Below are 7623 nucleotides of genomic sequence, written 5' to 3' on the forward strand. Positions count from 1 at the left end.
AGGATGAAATTTACTTTACCGAAACTGTCATGTATTAAATAAAATTATATCATACTTTATTTAATCTACCATAGTAAATATCCAAGCAGTACTTAAGGCGAGCAAATTTACCAGAGCACTCCATTTCTATGAATCATTAGTTTTCAAGGGAATGACCTGAATGCAATATGGATGACACAAGGAAAGATTATATGGCAATAAAACCTTTGAGTTTCACATTATAATTTCAATGATCCGGTACTTCTTCAAAAATTAATTTAAATTGCATAAATAATGTTACTCCATCTCAGATACACATGATGACATAAATGACAGCCATAAATTATAGGCATTACAGGGGTGTCACGGGCATTGACTGTGACACTTTATTTGAATGTCAAAGTAATGCTTTCCAACATGAAGGATATTGTAAGAGATAATCATATTTGTTTCATCACATACAGTAACATTATGTAGTGGATGCTGTTACATTTTATATTTAGTATGGCCATCATTTTATATATGCATTACATAAAATCTGATTTAGAATGTGATGGAACCACATTGCTGACAGTGTTTCTATGATGAAAATGGTAAATCTTGACCTTGTCATGGAGTGCCATTTGAATTATGATTAGTTTTCCATGACAAATGGCATGTTGTTGACGTTAGATTAATTTGCTGTAAACTTCACTATACTATATTATGAAACCTTGTTAACGCCATCTTTGCCCATCATCATGCAATATTCCCTTGTCCCCAGTGATATTCACTGCATTCAGCAGGGCTTTCAGGAGCAAGTTATACCCTTCATTAAATTACTCCTTTCAGCACTGAAATTTCATTACACCTTTCAGCATGTTGCATAATGTAGGCCTTGAAGAGCTGATAGATGCACAACAACTTGTTGAACTGTGGAAAAAAAATGGAGCAAATATATAGACTATTACAGCACCTCAAGACATATATAACATTTAGAGAAGCTGTAAAATAATCAAAGCTTTTTAAAAAAAACTTCTTTCATACATTTCATCAGGGATTTTTTTACTGGCCACTTTATCACTGTGTAGCTGGGAAGTTTTAGTAAAACTGTCTTTCATCGCAGCTAAAATTTGCCATATAGGCTAATTCAGTGAACCCACCACCGTGCGTCCTAGTACAGTGCAACCACACCACCACGTGACCCAGTACAGCGCAACCCCATCACCGCGTGACCCCTTACTGCAGGACACCTTTATAGCGACAGACCACCACCGCAAGCCCCGTTACAGAGCATCAACACACACAATGCCATTTGTACATAGTAACCATGACCCTGTGTGCACACTCTCAGGAGTCATTAGCCAGTTTTACATTTGACCTTTAGGAGACGTCAAAGGTCACAGGCAATGACATTTTTTGATAGAGCATACATGGGTTACTATATGTGTTCCATAGCAACCATGACCCTATCGGCACTCTATAAGGAGTTATTAGCCAGTTTTATAAGTTGATGATGTCATCCAATGTGGCCGCCATGTTTTTTTTATTGTAGCAACTTCCCTTGAACAACATATAAAGACAATCACACTATGATCATGTGTACCAATTTTTGGTTCAATCGGACTAGCGGTTTCAGAGACGTTTTTTTAAGCCAGTTTTGTATGTTGATGATGTCATCCAACGTGGCCGCCAAGTTTTTTTTATTGTAGCAACTTCCCTTTAACACCCTTTAAAGACAACCACACTACGATCATATGTGCCATTGGGTTTGTTTCAATCGGACCAGCAGTTTGGGAAAAGATCTTTGTAGTTTGTGATTATGACGTCTGTACAGTGCGATTTTCACATCATGCAGCATGGCTGTCATACCACACAACCTATCAGCTTCTTACGAACACCAGTTAATCTTGGACTATCCCTCAACAACTGTACCAACTTTCAGCACTCTGCAATAAGTGGTTTTCGAAAGACACATTTTTACATTTAGGCAAAATGTTTTTTTCAAACCAATATGGAGGCCAAACCATGTGACTTACGACATATGTTCATAAGCATTCCCATAAGCATCTACCAACCTACCGAATCTGGTGAGTTTTCGAGCAAGTTTTGGCAGAAATAATAATAATAATAATAATAATAATAATAATAATAATAAACAACACAGCAATAACAGTATGCTTCCCAGCCCTATGGGCCTGGAAGCCTAATAAATAGTCAAAACAAAGTGAAACAATATTCTGCTTCCCACTCTAACAAAAATAGTTCCAGTGTCACACTAATATCTGCTTGGTTGGAAAATAAAAAAAACATTATTAATAATAATAATAATAATAATAATAATAATAATAATAATAATAATAATAATAATAATCCTGGCTTCTTTTCAAATAAACATGGTTCCTCTTTTTTGTGCTACTTTACGATATGCTATGGTAAATTAAGATTAGGTATTGAACAAATGAATAACGAGAACAATATTAATATACTGTATATATATATATATATATATATATATATATATATATATATATATATATATATATATATAGTATATCCTAAGATTTCTATTTAACTGCTAACTTTAGCCAACCCTAGAAGTTTTAACAGTCGGTTATGCAGGATTTCCTTTCTTTTTTTTTAACCTTCCTGAATTATGCAATTCATGTTCAAAGCACTTTATTATTATTATTATTATTATTATTATTATTATTATTATTATTATTATTATTATTATTATTATTATTATTATTTGTCATACAGTACCAAAATAAATAAATAAAGTCAAAACAAACAAAAAAATAAACACGGTGATTGGTTATGCACGTTATTTCTTTATTATTATTATTTTATTTTTTAAATACAGGTTTTATAGAGGTCTACTACCTGTTTTTAAGGTACGGCAAATAGGCTAACAGTAGAACAGTGTAAATTAACAACAGTTTACTCAACAGATAATGTTGAGAACATTTGAGAAAACACATTTTTGTAACAAGTTGTGATGGAACTAACAGACAGTGCGGTCAAAAAGAATGAAGTTGCCATTACAGATTACAGAGGTGCGCAACAAATAGCTCCCATCCAAATAGGCTACCATATATTTTTAAATTGAGGTAGCCTATTTAGAGGAGAGGCACGTATTATCAGATATAACAGAGAAATTGCACCTGCCCTTCAGAAAGGCTACTTCAGGGGAGGCTCATTTTGTCTGATAGTTTGAGATATGGGAAACTGGTAGTAGGGGGAGTTACACCTGGAACTCAATGTTTTGCGCAATGCCGTGCAAATAGTCACATAGAGGGCGATTGAGGTAATCAGCGACAATCAATTCAATGTTCCTGGCAATTTTGCGCGACCTCACCCTCCCCTCTGGTGGCAGATTGCCAGCAACAAGCTACTCCATTTTCAGTTCATTGAGAGCCTGTTCCTTTTTATTCCCTCAATGAACATCCAAATGGAGGGGTGACGGGATCCCAGAAGTTCCCTGAAAGCACGGTGCCACCCTTCCACCAAATTGTTTGTGGGTGGTAGGTGCTACTCCACCGCATCGTAACAATTCCACATATCTGAAATACAGAATTATATTTGAGGCTGTGTGTACAACTAAAATGTAGATAGGTGGCTTGTTAAGGCTATGGAGAGAGAGAGGTCTCCGCTATCTTGTGATCAAGAGTTAAGTTATCTCAGGATCTCGAGAAAAGTTTCCTGAGATAATTTATCACCATATAGATATTTTTTATTAAAAAGTTACTAACAGGGTGCATGTTTTGTAATCACATTTGCATTTTACTTATTTTTATGTTGATGTAACACAGTGGTGGTCTTGTAACTGTATTAATTGTTGCTTTATTTACTTTATATATTTTGGAACTACACTTTATTTTATGAATTATGTATATTTTTATTAATTCAATGTGAGCACTTGTATGTCCACTATCCCCTCTTGTAATTAGGAGTTGTTTATGCTATAAAGCTATGCTATAAACTAAACAAGCAGTGGGCATGCTAGGGGAAAGTAATTGCTTCTGTGATTCTAATTAATAAAAATGTTGTACATAATGAATATATCTATGGTGATAAATTATCTCTGAAAAAGTACTGACTTTGGTTCTCTTGAGATCCTGAGATAACTTAAGTCGTGATCACGAGATAACAGAGACAATTTTTTTCCCATGGCCTTAACAAGCCCCTGTAATAAATAAACTGCACAAACAAAGGAGAACTAACGAACCCAGTGAAAAGCAGTAGCCAAAAACAATAATAATAATTTCTCCCTCTGTATCATTTTTTTCCCCTCCCCCCTCTCTCTCGGTATCACTCCCTATCAGCAGGTAGTAGAAAGCTGACGTCACTCACTGGAATTGTATACGGACCGCCGTTGGCAACTCATGATTGAATATCAGCGGAGAAGCAGCCCTTTTATTGGTCAGTTCATGACTGTGTTTGACGTCAATGTGCGGAAGTATTCACAGGCGATACACTTAACAATGGGAAACAATGGTACACAACGACTGACCACCATGACGTTGGGGACATCCAATCCACATGTACTCAGTCGAGGACTCCCTGGAGCTCAGGGTTTTCAATGAAGAAGGGCATCGCCATCAGCTCTTCAAAACATTGCAGAACCTCGTCCGGTGGAACAAAGGCTAGGGCTGGAAGCATCTTCATTCCGAGTGCGAAGTCAGGGTCATTTGTGTAGCGTTCTTGCACATTTGGAAACTGTTGTGTTTGTCTCCAAATACAGTGGCTTAGATGGAAAAAGCACCCCCAGCTTCTGCACATTGGAAAAGAAGTCTGAAAAGCATGCACGGCAGCTTGCTCGAAATCAGTCATGATAGACTGTGGATTGAGGTCAGGCTTGATTTCCTTCAGTGCCTGTAGAGCACGCTGATAGGAAGATTGTTTCTTGTTCGGCAGGAGGATGAAGACGGTCGGGATGACAATGCATTGACAAAGTACATGTATGGTGTATAACTGCATGAACAGCGGAGGTGCAGTTTTAAAAGTCCTGTCTGCATACCAGTGAGGAGAGTGGGCCAGTGGGTTTTCAGCAGTGGAATACATCAAGATGCAGTCATCTCCTGGGCCATTGTCAAACTGGAGGAAAGACTGCCCATTTGCTGTAATGGTATATTGGCGTGGGATAACAAGATTTCCAAATTGTTGGGGACTGGCAGAGCTTGACTGTGCTGATTGCGTTGCCTTCAGATCATTTTTTTCACACTCCCCACAGAGGGCAGTTGTCCCCACATAGGGGCTGCCACCTAAGGAAGAGTTGATGCCAGGACTTGTTGCGTACCTTCCTGAGTTTCACAGGCTCTTTGCTTCATGTTATTCAGCACCTTCCTTGCTTGTATGTTTGATTGTGCACTTCATGGACTTTGTCAATATGACACCCCCCCAACCTTAATGCGACCATGACAATTAAACGCGTCGTACTCTGTACACTTCCAACATGAAGTCGTCAAAGTTTCCCTTTCTCTGCAGTACGTGAAGCCTTCATGTACCAACAGGCAATTACCACGAGCACTCACTCTGAAGTTGGGCTCCATAGAAAGGGTATTTTAGATGTGTTGCAGAAAATAACATTCAGCATGTGTATAATTTGTCTATTGTACCCCAACACATCTGGGATAAAGGGCAGATGGGGGAAAGGATGTAACGGTGCACTAGTTCCATAGTTGCAGACTACAGGATGTTAGGGTACAGCATTTTAATGAGATAACTACTGTAGATGTAGAAAAGAATAAAAAATAATAAAATATCATTTTAAAATGTAAAAGGTCCCTCCAGTTCTTCCTGTTTAAATTATTTTTTAACGAATGATTGTACTCTCCGAGCTAATGCAGTGAGTGAATAAAGGCTATCCTTAAAATGTATGGTTTAGAATTGAAACCATAGTTTTATTGCTTAATAATAGGTCAGAAAATCCCCCATTTTGTAATGTACCCCCCTTGCCACCTGCTACATTATTTAATTATTAAAGGTTTTCTGAATTGACTATGGAGCAAAATTGTTCCATTCAAGTTTTACGACTGTATACTGCTACCAGTGGTGTAGTGCTATATTTAGAAGCGAAGGATCGCTATTATCTCCGCAACTACACTTACAGCTATTTATATTAAAGATAAATAAATACACAAATACTGTACATATTTTCACAACCAGTTTCATACACTAATACACACATGATTAAAATGCTGTAATTATTATTATTATTATTATTAATTATATGCATAACACTCCCCCACTCCCCCTTCTCGTATATTGAATGGTTTGGTCCAGAATCAGCTTGTCTCACTGTCCTATTGCAACCGCTTAAGAGCGAATGAGACTGAGGGTTTGAAACAGAAGCATCCGTTTGCAAAAAAAGATGTGTTTGTTGTGAATGAGTTGTATCTTTTAAATAAATGTTTAGCTTATTTTATCTACATTATTTCTTATATAAGGGTCTAAAAATAAGAACTGTTCCAATTATTACATCGAATTATAAAATGCTGATGCTTTAGCACAGCATTAATACAAGTTTCCTTCACCTCTCTACATTATTGACACCTGTTGTTCTAGACCAGGCACGCTATATTCAAAATGTTTTCATTATTTCTCTCAAGGGTTTCTTACGGTTATTGTATTCTTTGCTTATTTGTATGGGTTATACGCATGTATATCTCCAGTTCAATATTCTACACGTGAAGTACGGAAGCGGTGCTCTCCCTGCCTAAAAGAAGTGGGTTCTCCCCCACGACCCCCCAGCACTACACCCTTGACTGCTACCGAATACAATATTAAAGGCCAGCAATGTTATATCTATGTTTATGCTGTACCTTACACTTTTCTCTATTAAATGTCATTTGCCATGTGTCTGCCCAGTTCTGAATGCTGTCTAGATCATTTTGAATGAGCTTTGCTGCTTCAACAGTGTCTGCCACTCCTCCTATTTTTGTGTCGTCTGCAAATTTAACAAGTTTGCTTACTATACCAGAATCTAAATCATTAATGTAGATTAGGAATAGCAGAAGACCTAATCCCTGTGGCTCCATTTTGAGGTTTCTCCTCTAATCAGTACTTTCTGTTTTCTACATGTTAACCACTCCCGGCCTAATCCATGTGCATGCATTTCCTTGAATCCTTACTGCGTTCAATTTGAGGATTAATCTTTCATGCGGGACTTTGTCAAAAGCTTTCTGGAAATCTAAATAAACACGTCATATTAATAGCATTTGTAACTGAGGTAATTTAGAAAATTATTTTACCATTTCTTCTCCACAGAGTATGTTAACATTTTAAGAAGAGATCAGTATTTTAGGCAACAAACTCAAAATAGTTTTAAAATTGCTTATATTCATTATGCTGTTATAGGAGTCATATCCCACCAAAAAAAAAAAAGTACACAGTTTTGGTTAATAAATAACATTCAGTGGGCTACCAAAAAAAATACAAACTTGTGCTGGTTTGTTGTGCTAGGGGATGGGGTGTATGTTACAGTACACATTTTACCCAATAGAGCAAATATCAGCCCTACAAATAAATGCAAGTGCACTGGTAGCCCAAACTGTATCCACTTTCTAGACCACACCTAGCTAAGTACCCTCCTTCCTTATTACTTGACTGAATAACAAAAATGAGTATGTGTATATCTGTCTTCTTTTGTCCTAAAACCTC

This window comes from Acipenser ruthenus, chromosome 1 (assembly GCF_902713425.1).
Source record: "Acipenser ruthenus chromosome 1, fAciRut3.2 maternal haplotype, whole genome shotgun sequence".
NCBI classification, from domain to species: domain Eukaryota; kingdom Metazoa; phylum Chordata; class Actinopteri; order Acipenseriformes; family Acipenseridae; genus Acipenser; species Acipenser ruthenus.